Source organism: Xyrauchen texanus, chromosome 41 (assembly GCF_025860055.1).
Source record: "Xyrauchen texanus isolate HMW12.3.18 chromosome 41, RBS_HiC_50CHRs, whole genome shotgun sequence".
NCBI classification, from domain to species: Eukaryota; Metazoa; Chordata; class Actinopteri; order Cypriniformes; family Catostomidae; genus Xyrauchen; species Xyrauchen texanus.
In genome coordinates this window covers 15,557,726-15,570,987 of record NC_068316.1, presented here as the reverse complement: position 1 = coordinate 15,570,987, position 13,262 = coordinate 15,557,726, and the positions used below count along the sequence as shown (strand labels likewise).

The window sequence follows — 13,262 nt, the reverse complement described above, 5'->3', positions numbered from 1 at the left end:
GGGCCAAAACCAGTTTGGGAGATTCAGTCTTGCCTTCCATTCCAGAGTAACTTTTGTCATTCTACTTTTGAAACATCCATGTACTGATCACGCCTGGAGAGGAGCAACTTTCCAAGGTGAAGGAGCAGCCCTTAGAGGACAGAGATATGAGTGAGACAGTGTTTGTGTATGTGTAGTCATGCTCTATGCCTCCAGCCTCCCCAATCCAATCATGATCCATATCCAGTGCTGACCTTGAGCTAGACAGACAAACAATTACAGCCTTCAAAGAGGCACAAAAATGACTAATGGACTCTGTGTGTGCACTGCTGTAAATTAGCAAGCCATGTTTAAATTATGAATGTCTTTGTGTGAGAGAGACAGAAACAATGAGAGGTAACTATACACTTAACTTTCTACATGTTTTCAAGACTGATATTTATTGCAGCTAAGTAAGGTAGAGCTGTGAGCAATGAACCCTGTGATGAAAACTGTACAGTAAGACAAGGGCACACAGAACCAGCGTCAAAACAAATTTTGAAGTGGGGAGGCCGCAAACTGGGCTGGTTGTGACGTCATCACAACAACTTTCCAGTCAATATGGTCATATATATACAGTACATTGCAAAAGTTTTAGGCACTTGTGAAAATTTTTGCATAGTGAGGATGTCTTCAAAAATAATGCCATAAATAATTTTAATTTACCAATTAACATCATACAAAGTCAATATTAAATCAATATTTGGTGTGAGCACCTTTGCTTTCAGAACAGCACCAATTCTCCTAGGTGAATTATCTTCACAGGCTGCCACTGGAGTCCTCTTCCACTCCTCTATGATGACATCACGGAGCTGGTGGATGTTAGCGAACTTGTGCTCCTCCACCTTCCGTTTGAGGATGCCCCACAGACGCTCAATAGGGGTTAGGTCTGGAGACATGCCTGGCCAGTCCATCACCTTCACCCTCAGCTTCTTTAGCAAGGCAGTGATCATCTTGGAGGTGTGTTTGGGGTCGTTATCATGCTGGAATACTGCCCTGCAGCCCAGTCTCCGAAGGGAGGGTATCATGCTCTGCTTCAGTATGTCACAGTACATGTTGGCATTCATGGTTCCCTCATTAAACTGTAGCTCCTCAGTGCTGGCAGCACTCATGTAGCCCCAGACCATGAAACTCCCACCACCATGCTTGACTGTAGGTAAGACACACTTGTCTTTGTACCCCTCACTTGGTTTCCGCCACACACGCTTGACACCATCTGAACCAAATAAGCTTATCTTGGTCTCATCAGACCACAGGACATGGTTCCAGTAATCCATGTCCTTAGTCTGCTTGTCTTCAGCAAACTGTTTGCAGGCTTTCTTGTGCATCATCTTTAGAAGAGGCTTCCTTCTGGGACGACAGCCATGCAGACCAATTTGATGCAGTGTGCAGCGTATGGTCTGAGCACTAACAGGCTGACCCCCCACCCCTTCAACCTCTGCAGCAATGCTGGCAGCACTCATACGTCTATTTCCCAAAGACAACCTCTGGATATGACACTGAGCACGTGTACTCAATTTCTTTGGTCGACCATGGCGAGGCCTGTTCTGAGTGGAACCTGTCCTGTTAAACTGCTGTATGGTCTTGGCCACTGTGCTGCAGCTCAGTGTCAGGGTCTTGGCAATCTTCTTATAGCCGAGGCCATCTTTATGTAGAGCAACAATTCTTTTTTTCAGATCCTCAGAGAGTTCTTTGCCATGAGGTGCCATGTTGAACTTCCAGTGACCAGTTTGAGGGAGTTTAAGAGCGATGACACTGAATTTAACACACCTGCTCCCCATTCACACCTGAGACCTTGTAACACTAACGAGTCACATGACACCGTGGAGGGAAAATGGCTAATTGGGTCCAATTTGGACATTTTCACTTAGGGGTGTACTCACTTTTGTTGCCAGTGGTTTAGACATTAATGGCTGTGTGTTGAGTTATTTTGAGGGGACAGCAAATTTACACTGTTATACATGCTGTACACTCACTACTTTACATTGTAGCAAAGTGTCATTTCTTCAGTGTTGTCACATGAAAAGATATAATCAAATATTTACAAAAATGTGAAGGCTGTACTCACTTTTGTGAGATACTATTTTATAGCAGACCAGTTTCCAATATTGTCAACATCACAGTGACTGACTAGATATTCATCAACATACACAGTTAGAATGCTGAAGTAATCTAAATAAAGAGATTCAAATCTGCTTCCATGCCGACACAGAGAGAGACAGGCTTTACACTTATCATTACATTCACAGTTCACACATACCTTTGATGAGGCAGCTGTCTTCGGTTTCAGATACAACTGGAAAACTGTATTGTTCAACTGCATGTTCTTGTGTATGGGTCCCTCATTTTACGTGTCTATTAAATAGTTTGACAGTCTTATAGTTTGCATAGTTTTATAGTTTGTGCCTGCATTTAACAATGTTACACAAGCACATTATGCCCTGTGTTTTATACCTTTTTAAAGCAGCATATTGCAATCAACATTGTGTGACTTGAAGAGGTAAGGGTTACATTTATTTTCTCATCCCCAATAATAGGATACAAAGCAATATTTGAAATAAAAATAATACGAAACCCACATAGGTTTTAAAACACAGTTATTTTCCTTTATAAGCTTGATAACATTGTGCAAACAGAATATGGCCATTCTACGACTATCATATAAGTCATATCATGCAAGTTATAACTACTTACATAAACATCTGGACTTGTGTTTAACACATGTCTACAATCAACACAGAAAGGCATGCCCTCATCCACTTTCATTCATTTCTGTCTTGTTTTATTCAGGTTCCGGGGCTTTTGTAGATCAGTGGTTAGATGGATTGATCAGATGCCACTTTTCTAGGTGCACAATGGCACATTTACATATTTAGAAGAATATCAGATGCTAAAACTACACTGAATTATAGTCTTTACAAGTATAATACTTTAATATCTGTTGTTGTTCATGCTTGAGGACATGCTATTGGCTGTTGTCATAGTACAATTAATGAGGTACATCTGTGCAGGTTTTGGGAGTGTTTGGGGGTGTTATTAATTAACATTTAAAAGTTATTGGGGGTTATGTGTAAATTTATGTTATGACATGGTTTTTTGTTTTGTTTTAGTTTTTTTACCGTGGGTGAGATCAGTGTTCCTTTGATTTAGGTGTGATACTGTTAAATGCAAGGATGGATGACACAGAACTTTTCAAAGCTGTGAATCAAATGACTCATTTGGTTTGTTAAAAGGTTCAGTAAATTATTCTGTGATTACAAGCACTTGCACAACCACACACTGACAACACCTGTTGATGAAATCACAAGACCTGATCATTAATAACAACAATAAAAATCACTTGACTTGACTTGACTTGAGCTTAGAAGCATTGATTTGAAACAAATTGGTTAAGGTGTCAAAGCTTTACAAAGCATTTTTCTTAAGCACCAATCAAATCTCAAACTTTGCTAAAGCCTGAACTTTTCATTGCTTGAGGGAGACATCAGTTTGATCATTATTTTCTGTCAAGAATAGGAAAGCAATGACTCAAAGCAGCTAATAGTAACTCCTTATCAGTCAGTTCCCATCAGTTGTGGGCAGTCCATTTAAAATCTAGGCCTTCAATGTGATGTGATTCATGCCATTAAGAAAACACACTTTCACAACTAATAAGACACTCTATGTCTTTGGGCATCATACATTATTTCGCAGCTAACTAGTAATACCAATTGACATTTTAAAAACATGTCCACGCATGAAAGCCAGAACTTGAAACCACACTTAATTCTCAAGTAAGCCTAATTTTAACTGCGGCATGACTGTTTTAGAAACTCTTTTTTTCTCCTGAACAGACATTCAAAAATCTAACATTTTCATATGAATCTACCAAGGAGGTCTATTATAACTGGAAAAATCTATAAAATAATATTTACGATTTAAATGTTGCTTGCAATAAATTTCATTTCGTCAGGGTATATGGTTATGCTGCGTTCCACTCAAGTTGGATTTTGGTTAGTCCTACTTGATATCTCCAACCATAAATGCATTCCAGTTGTATGGAACGCAGCACTACTTCTCAAAACTTGATCTGACACATAATGCTCAAGCAGCCTAATTTACACTTACCCCGGATTTCCACCAACTGCGGAATGGCTGCGGATCGGCTCCGCTGCGTGTCGGATCCGTGCTCTGCCGTCCTTCAATACCTACCAGATACGGATTTGTTGCGGAACGGCTGCGGCCATGACTGACAGCTGAAGTCACGAGGACACACGATATCTCGCGAATTTACGTATGATCGCGCGATATAACAGGATGTAGTTTCTATAAACAGAACTACAAAACCAGCAACAGTTTGTTTCCATCCAGAGGAGTACAGGGGAAACATCTATTTGCTGACCTGCTGATCTCCCTTTTTTGTGGAGATTATTGTGATTCTACCATGGGTAAGTACAATATTTATAATTGATCAACTTATAAAATGCTAAATGTTTATTTTGGGTTCCTTTTTGAATGTATTGGGAAGTAGTAGGTTGTGTAAAAAGTTAACTATTGTTCTTGTTGGAAAAGGAAAAAGTATATAAAACAAAATTTGTTTGGTTTAAATTGTACTTATGAGTGACAATAATGTTTTGGTTTTATTTCTGTGCTCGACTTCCTGCGGCGCTCTCCGGCATCCGGCAAAAATAGAAACTCTGCGTATCTTCTCCGGAGGGCTGCGGTCGCCGGAGCTGGGACGGAGTCGGAACGCAGCCGTTCCGCAGTCAGTGAAAATGCACACATTGACTTTAATGGAAACCTATTGACTCCGCCGCCGTTCCTGAGCGGATCCGCAGCCGTTCCGCAGTTGGTGGAAATCCGGGGTTAGAAACTCCTGATGTTGCTATAACAATGCAAAACATACATACTAATTAGCTTGAAGTGAAAATCAGCCCTCTTTCCTGTTAAATAAATTAAGCAATCACACGGTCATGCAAACATCTCGTGTTTTTAAATTCAACCTCTTTCTCAGTGGTGATGTGGCAGTGACAGCCGACTCGTCAGACAGCTTTATCTTAATCTTTTCACTCTTGAATTACTTACATCATTAAAGCGTGATTGCGTCACTCAAGGCCATCTAGAAGGCCTCGAGTGGGACATATCCTAAAATCACTCCCACCAAGAACAAATAAATCAATCTGATTGGCTGATGAATCTGACATAGTTGCCCATTCATTTGCACCATTGAGGGATTCTGCAGAAATTCTGAAGGCCTGACGGGGTGGAGCTCAAACTCACGCATTGCTTCGGGCATTCGATTTGTGAAACAGTTGTCACACTTTGCTTGTAAGCATCAAGGAATAAATTCTGACTGGATAAAATTTTTGTTTTTCTCTATTTGTTTGTAGATTAATTAAGAGTGGAAAGTGATTAAAAATACATAGGCAAAAAGAAGATGGAAAATGAAAGGATGAAAAATTATTATTAATTTGGCATGTTAGGCCAGCAGAGAAGGCTTTGCTGGCCCTGAGAAAACGCCACTGGTTCCCATGCTATATTAATTAATGCATGCACCAGAAGTGCACATATTTTTATGTCAGCCGAAATTCCATTGAGAAGTTGGCTAAAAGTGGAGGGGCCGTGCCCTTGAAAACTGGAAGTCTACGGGGCAAGGCATTCAGGAATGTTTGAATGCAGAAATGTGCACCTTATACGTGTATTTTTTGTCTAAGGACTTTTTCTTCTTTTAATCACACTGGCCTCATGTTAACACATATAATGATTAAATCTTGTGATTGTACTTTTTAATCAGTATGAATTTTCCTTTAAAGTCTCTTAGATACAAATACAGACATTTGAGTCTGGTGATCCAGCACAGATGATAATTATACACTGTCAGAGAGCTGCCAGAAACCAGAGCATTACTTTCCCTGAGAAAACCTCCTGAACTATAACACCTGCTACTACACATGCCAGTCCACTGCAAAGGGCGATCTAGTGCTCCTCACATCAGAGGCTTGACTAGTACTGAATAATGTGGATTTTAAACAGAAGCAAAGACCACTAAAGAGCACCACAGGGTGTGGTAAATTTCCATAAGAGTAATCTGTTCTCGTGTTCTCAGGGATTACCTTCCCTAAGAAGTGTGAAGTCTATTTAAAGGATAGTTAACCCAAAAATTAAAATTCTCTCACGGTTTACTCACTCTCATGCCATTCCAGATGTGTGACTTTTTACTTCTGCTGAGCACAAATTATGATTTTTAGAAGAATACCTCAGCTCTGAGGGTCCATACGATGCAAGTAAATAGTGACCAGACCTTTCAAGCTACAAAAATCACATAAAGGCATTTTAAAATGAATCCATAGGACTTCAGTTGATAAATCAGAGAAATAACAGTTGTTGGTGAGAAACAGATCAATATTTAAGTGAGTTATTTATTTATTTTACTTTAAATGATTCAGAGTAAAAAAAGGATATAAATACAGATTTTTCACCCATAGTGATTGCATCCCTTCAGAAGACATTAAACCACTGGAGTCACATGGATTAATTGTATGCTGCTATTGGGAGCTTGAAAGGTCTGATCACAAAATACCTGCATTGTATGGACATACAGAGCTGAGAGATTCTTCAAAAATATATGTTTGTGTTCAGAAGAAGAAAGTCATACACATCTGGAATGGCATGAGGGTGCGTAAATGAAGAGAGAATTTTCATTTTTGGGTGAAATATCCCTTTAAAAATGTAAATAAGCAAAAAAAAAAAAAAGATGCTGTTTTAAAGAACTATTTATTATTGAATATGTACTGTATGATTATAGAAACACTGTGCAAAGTAACCAGATAAAGACCAATATTTCCCATAGGATAGAAAATATTGTTGAAAGAAGGGCATCATGCTTCCATCTAATTACCAAGTTCAAGCAGAATATGTGATTACTGATAGAGCTTCCCTGTCAGTTGTTTTTCAGGTTCAGCAGCTAATTAACTGCACATTGGACTAGAATTCAATGAACACTCTTTGCTTAAGAGGAAAGAAACCGAGGAACACTCACCTTTACAACAGTTCTAGTGAAGCAGGAGAAGACAGCAGGATTTTCTAAATGGCCAACAAATACAGCACAAGGAAGTCTTCATCGGCATCGACTGTGAGATAAAATTAATAAGATATAAATTAGTAAATTTGGAAATTGGAAGGCTACAACTATCTGTGCCAGTTTAAATCAAAATCAACGATTCATTCCATTTTCCTGTGCCAACTGAGGCAGATATATTTAGAAGATTTACCATTTCCATCTATATGTTAATACAACCAAGGGCAACAGAATCGCAGTTTGAAATATTATGTGCCAAGCGGGGCATGAAATTGAGCCAAACAGACAAACAAAGGATTTTACCTCTCATGCATCTGCCTCAAATAAAAAGTGCACTTGACAAGGTGAGAGAAATAAGGTTCTCATTAAAGAGGCAGTCAGAACCATTAGCTGACACAAAGAAGCTGTGTGAGATCACCGTGACAGCACTGAGGGAAAATTGAAAATTAATATATTTGCAATGAGAACGGCAAACAACTTTGCAGAGACACTATAATCTGAGGAGCTTAATCTTCACGGAAGAAAGGAAAGAGACAGAAAGATAAAGAGAGTGAGGGAGAGAAAGTGAGAGAGGAAATAAGCGTCAACACTGAACGATTGGAAAACATAAATTTTCCCCGGCCCACATTGTAAATTGTATGAATGGCAATTTTATTACACATTTACTTCTTTTTTGCATCTCACTAAACCTGTAAAGAACATGAACAATATTTTATTCCAAAATCAAAAGAAGAAAATATATTTTGCTTAAATTATAGGGCAGATAATTGTGCATTATGACATTATTTTCGTAACAATTAACATATTTAAATTTTACTTAAATTGCAAAATATTTATACACCATGGCATTATTTGTTGTATTTGTGTATTTATGCTTATTTTAATAAAAAAAAGCTTTTATTTTATTTCAGTAAATATACAGTTTTACAGGAAAAATGTGCTTAACTGTCATGAAAACCACAATATCACAATTCAAAAAATCTTATTGGATCTAAATAGGACATGTACTTGATAGATTTTGTCAATTTTGTTTTAGACAACTTCTCTCAAAGGCAAGCAAACCTTTGAACAAAGTGTGGATGTAACTGAACTTAAACTTGCAGAAGGTATTCTGCTAGGTCCCTGTGTCCAGAGCAGCACTGCCAGGAGAACTCAGCCTGAGCTATGCCAGCAGGAGTTGAGTCAGGATTTCTGGCCAAGAGAAAAGCCCGTGGAGTTGGCCTGTCTTGCCACATAAAACACAAACTGCCACAGATCTGCTAACTCTGCTCAGTGGCCAACTCCATTCCATGTAGAGACTCTGACCTACGTATGCAGCAATGCAAGGAACTGAACCTAACAAACAACACTGACACTGGGTGAAAAATGAGGCTACAAAATAGGAAAATAAATGTCTTCTCCATTTCATGGCTGAAAAGAGGATTAAGAAAAGAAATATGTGTTGTACAACATTTAAGATCTGGTAGATTCAGTTGAGTGGTTCTTCAGATGTATACATCTGAGCTTAAAATGTCAGTTTCTTCAGGACATATACTGTACATAGTATATTTAAATACTTGTAGACACTCGCTGAGCACTTTATTAGGAACACCTGTACACATACTTATTCATGCAATCAAATCAGCCAATCATATGGCAGCAGTGCAATGCATAAAATCATGCAAATATGGGTCCGGAGCTTCAGTTAATGTTCACATCAACCATCAGAATTGGGGGAAACAATGTGATCTCAGTGATTTTGAACATGGCATGATTGTTGGTGCCAGACAGGCTGGTTTCAGTAATTCAGTATGTGCTGATCTCATGGGATTTTCATGCACTACAGTCTCTAGAGTTTACTCAGAATGGTGCCAAAAACAACAACAAAAAAATAAATCCAGTGAGCGGCAGTTCTGTGGATGGAAACGTCTTGTTGATGAGAGAGGTCAATGGAGATGGACAAACTGGTTTGAGTTGACAGAAAGGGTACAGTAACTCAGATAACCAGTACTATTGTAGTGAGCAGAATAGCATCTCAGAATTCACAACACGTCGAACCTTGAGGCATCATCAAATTACAAAAATCTTATTTGCACATAAAGAAATTGTTACTATATTAGGAAGAAGGAAATAACAATAGACACAGAAGTCCTGCAACCATGGATGCATGCCTACGTTAGCAATAGCATTTTCTCAAAAAATACAGAATCAAACAAATTGCACATAAAGTGCATGGTGAATAAGATATTTACTCATAGCACAAGTAAAGTGCATTTACTTTGATGTTGCACTCACGTGCTCGTGTGGATCAGCGCAAGCAGCAATCTTCTGACAGTTTAAACAGCCTGGATCGCCTGCTTGGATTGTCATGGATTGGCCATCATGATTTGTGAATCAGAGGATCTGTTCATCCTGATCATGAAGTTTTGTTTCTGGCTGATAGAATACAGAGAACGCTTCAGAGGAAGATATTAGATGAGCACTCGATGGGAAGAAAACGCTGGATTTTCATGAGGTATCTGGATATTTGCAAACAGTATATAATAGAAGTGTTATTGATGTTTGCCTTTTATCATTAGAAAAGTAACAGGGAACTGCTGAGTAGAGGCTGATAGAATATGTGCTTTAGAGGTAAATAAATGAGCTCTCCACAGGATGCTGGATCTGCTGAAGTTGTGTGAGGTTGGTTTATTACATAAGTTTAAACAAGATATCTGCATATTTTCAGATGGTATATGATATTAGTTTTTATTGATTTTTGCCTTTTTATCATTAGACAAGACAGTTAAAAGTTACAGAGAACTGTTGAACAGAGAGAGGGTGAATGAAACAGACAAGCACTTTAACATTATGAGCTCAAACGCGTCTGCTGCGGCTCAGATATGTGGACCGTTTAAATGAGACTGTGTTGCACACCGGTCTATTATTGTAGTAACTCGATGGCATGTAACAACAAAAAGAACTGTGACTGGTCGTTTACAAGTCTCGCTTCACATGCATCTGCGCCCTCACGCCAAATGTATCGGCCAATGTGATAATTAAAAAAAGTCACCATATATATATACAGTATACATGCATTTCATAGTCATAAGTACCATACCTGCATAGCATATGTGGAATATATGAAACATGCAAACAACAAAACAGCCCAATTTTATCTGAAAATCGATGAGACAACTTGCAAAAGTAGCCAGAGATGTCTGCTGGAGTTTAATACTGGGAGCCGTGCTAAGCGCACTTGTCACATGAATTTAAGTGACCTCGACAACAGAGCACTGAGAGACAACGAAGCCTCAATGTCAAGGGTGGGCAGGAATGTTCTGAATCGATGGTTACATAATAACCCTCAGCATGATGCTTTTTTCCAGGCTGCAACACTAAAGGACAAGACTGCAGAGTTTTTGTAATTGTTCTATTTCGGCTCTTTCTAAAGTACAACTGTTTTCATAACAGTTAACAAAGGGATGATTTAAGCACTTTCAATACTCACAAAAACAATTGATTAAAAAACAACATGCAGCAGTTAATTGTAGAGTTATACACTCACTGAGCACTTCATTATGAACACTATGGTCCTAATAAAGTGCCTGACATGGTCTTCTGCTGTTCTAGCCATTCAACGTGTTGTGCATTCTGAGATGCTCTTCTGCTCACTACAATTGTAAAGAGAGGTTATTTGAGTTATCGCAGCCTTTTCTGTCAACTCAAACCAGTCTGGCCTTTCTCTGTTGACCACTCTCATCAACCAGGCGTTTCTATCCGCAGAACTGCTGCTCTCTGACGTTTCTTGTTTTTGACACCATTCTGAGTAAAATCTAGAGACTGTTGTGCATGAAAATCCCAGGAGATCAGCAGTTACAAAAATACTCAAACCAGTTGCCTGGCACCAACAATCATGCCACAGTCAAAATAACTGAGATCAAAATTTTCACCATTCTGATGGTTGATGTGAACATTAACTGAAGATTCTGACCCGTATCTGCATGCATTTATGCACTGCTGCAACACAACTGGCTGACTAGATAATTGAATGTATAAGTAGGTGTACATGTGATCCTAAGAAAGTGCTTTGATGCAGGCCAACAATATATACAACAGAGGCACATAATGACTAATTTTCTGTCATTACATCTTTCAAAATGTAATCACCTCAGAAAAAGCTGAATTTCAATAATTGTGGTACGGCCATTGATATACTGTTGAATGTCCAAAAATGCATTATATCTCACAAATGAATGCATTAATAGATATATAATGCAGTTCTAAAACATTATTTGGGTCTACTAGATGAGAGGCAATTTGCAGCATAAAAAATAGAAACAAAATGTTTAAGGGTCATGTGAAAAAGGTCAAATGAGCAACATGAGGTCAAAAAGACAAGGCTATGGAACTCCAGTAGTGACCTGACCCAGATATTAACCAGCTTCCAGATGTCAGCTGGCCACAGGATTTCAGCACTGCTGTAGACATGCTTGATTTTTAATGAGGGATCCTTAAATGACCTGTCTCAACCTTACTTTTTTTTCAACCTCACTGACACACTCCTAATTGTGTTTTATAACAATATGAAATATTAAACTATTTGAACAACACCATGAAGAAAGAAAATGAAACAAAAGGGTTTTTACAGATGTGACAGAAACTTTTTGTGTAAATTATACAGCTAAGGTTTCATTGTCATTGTATTATTGGATAAAACTGTACAAATATGTTTAGTACGATATTTGATCACACTAAAATATGTTAACAAGTATGTTTACACCTTGTGACTAAATGGGACTGAACCCATTACATCCCCATTTACTTCCAATGTAAGTGTCTTACTGCATTTGCTTTTTAAATAAAGGCAGCACGACTCTAATTTCAACACAGCCCACAATCACTGTTAATTGAGCTAACTTGTACTGAACACTCCTTTAATTAAGCCTCTGCGAATAACATTTGATCGAGTAAATAAAAAGTAGGCTACTTTGTGAAAAGTATTTCTTTTTTCTTTATACAAAAATTAACATTGGGAAATTATAGAATCATGAATAATTTAAAAAATAACTTTAATATTTTGAGTTCCCTTTTCTCTCTTAAAATAAAATGTATGTCACCATTTGGAGATTCACGCGACAGTTATTGCACAATTGAAATAAGAACTCTATGCATTTAGATCATGGTGGATCCGCAAATGTAAGGTCATGTCTAAGTTAAGATAAGCGTGATTTTGCATTGTGTCCCGTTCTGTGCAGCAAAAGTATAGCACTTCAGAATGTAAATAGAATAGCTTTAATTCTGCATGTACATAAATAGACACAAAAATGCACCAGACTCGACCTGATATGAGAGAATTTAACTCTTTAAATGCAACAATGTAGCCATTGCATTCTTGTAAATCATCCAATTTCTCTGCCACTTTCGGCGCTCCGTGTAAGTTGCAAACTTCATATCACGCTTGTATTTTATTGCCGAGAATGCCGACATCAGGTTATTCAATACATACAATAGTCAGACACATCCTGGGACAAAGTGTTGCAAGTTTAAACGGCTTAGCAAAGTCGTTAAAAATAAATAGAGATAAAATATGGACATAAAATCGAAATGTCGTTGTCTACTGTACCATTTTGATCCGACGTATCATCGAAGGAGTCCGCAAATAACTCCGTTTGCGCGGGACTTCCGCTCGCCATGTAAATAGTAAGTTGGAATATTTATTATTATTATTTTTTTTTACATTACTTCAGTTTTCCTTCCCCTCTGTTTTTTCGCCGTGCTAGCAGCAGGAGCAGCAGCATTCAGACAGACAAAAATGCAGTGGCTGCTTTTGCAGTAGGAACTGGTGATTGGAGCTCGGGGATCATATGGGCTTTTGGTCAGAAGTTTTAAAGGGCCATTGCACTGGATTAAAACGTCATGCTCGGTCTGCTCTATTCTACATCTACAGCTGAAACAGAGTGGGTAATCAATATGAACGGCCCTTATGGAGTGACGGAGCTTTTATCTTACACATTCTCGTGACCTTGTAGGTTTAAACGTGCCTTGCTCTGTGCTCAAAAGCATGTACTGAAATCTGAAACAGCAGTAAACCACAACGATTATATTATCTTAGTACAGAACTAGATATAACAACAAACTAGCCTGTAGTGGACAATACAAAGCTTAATATAATTTGAATTAAAAAAAATGACCATATCCTAATGCTTCACTCTCAACTGTTATGTAA

At 38.3% G+C, this 13,262-nt stretch overlaps 1 long non-coding RNA gene across 1 annotated transcript; it reads right to left on the bottom strand.

Annotated features, from left to right (window-relative positions):
• Nucleotides 1-2,672: 2,672 nt before the first annotated feature.
• On the bottom strand, nt 2,673-12,825 carry LOC127634422 (uncharacterized). The gene is made up of 3 exons (XR_007969346.1): nt 12,660-12,825; nt 7,037-7,127; nt 2,673-4,882 (listed from the first exon to the last, which is right to left on the bottom strand). It is a non-coding gene; the product is annotated as an uncharacterized LOC127634422 (long non-coding RNA).
• Nucleotides 12,826-13,262: the final 437 nt, after the last annotated feature.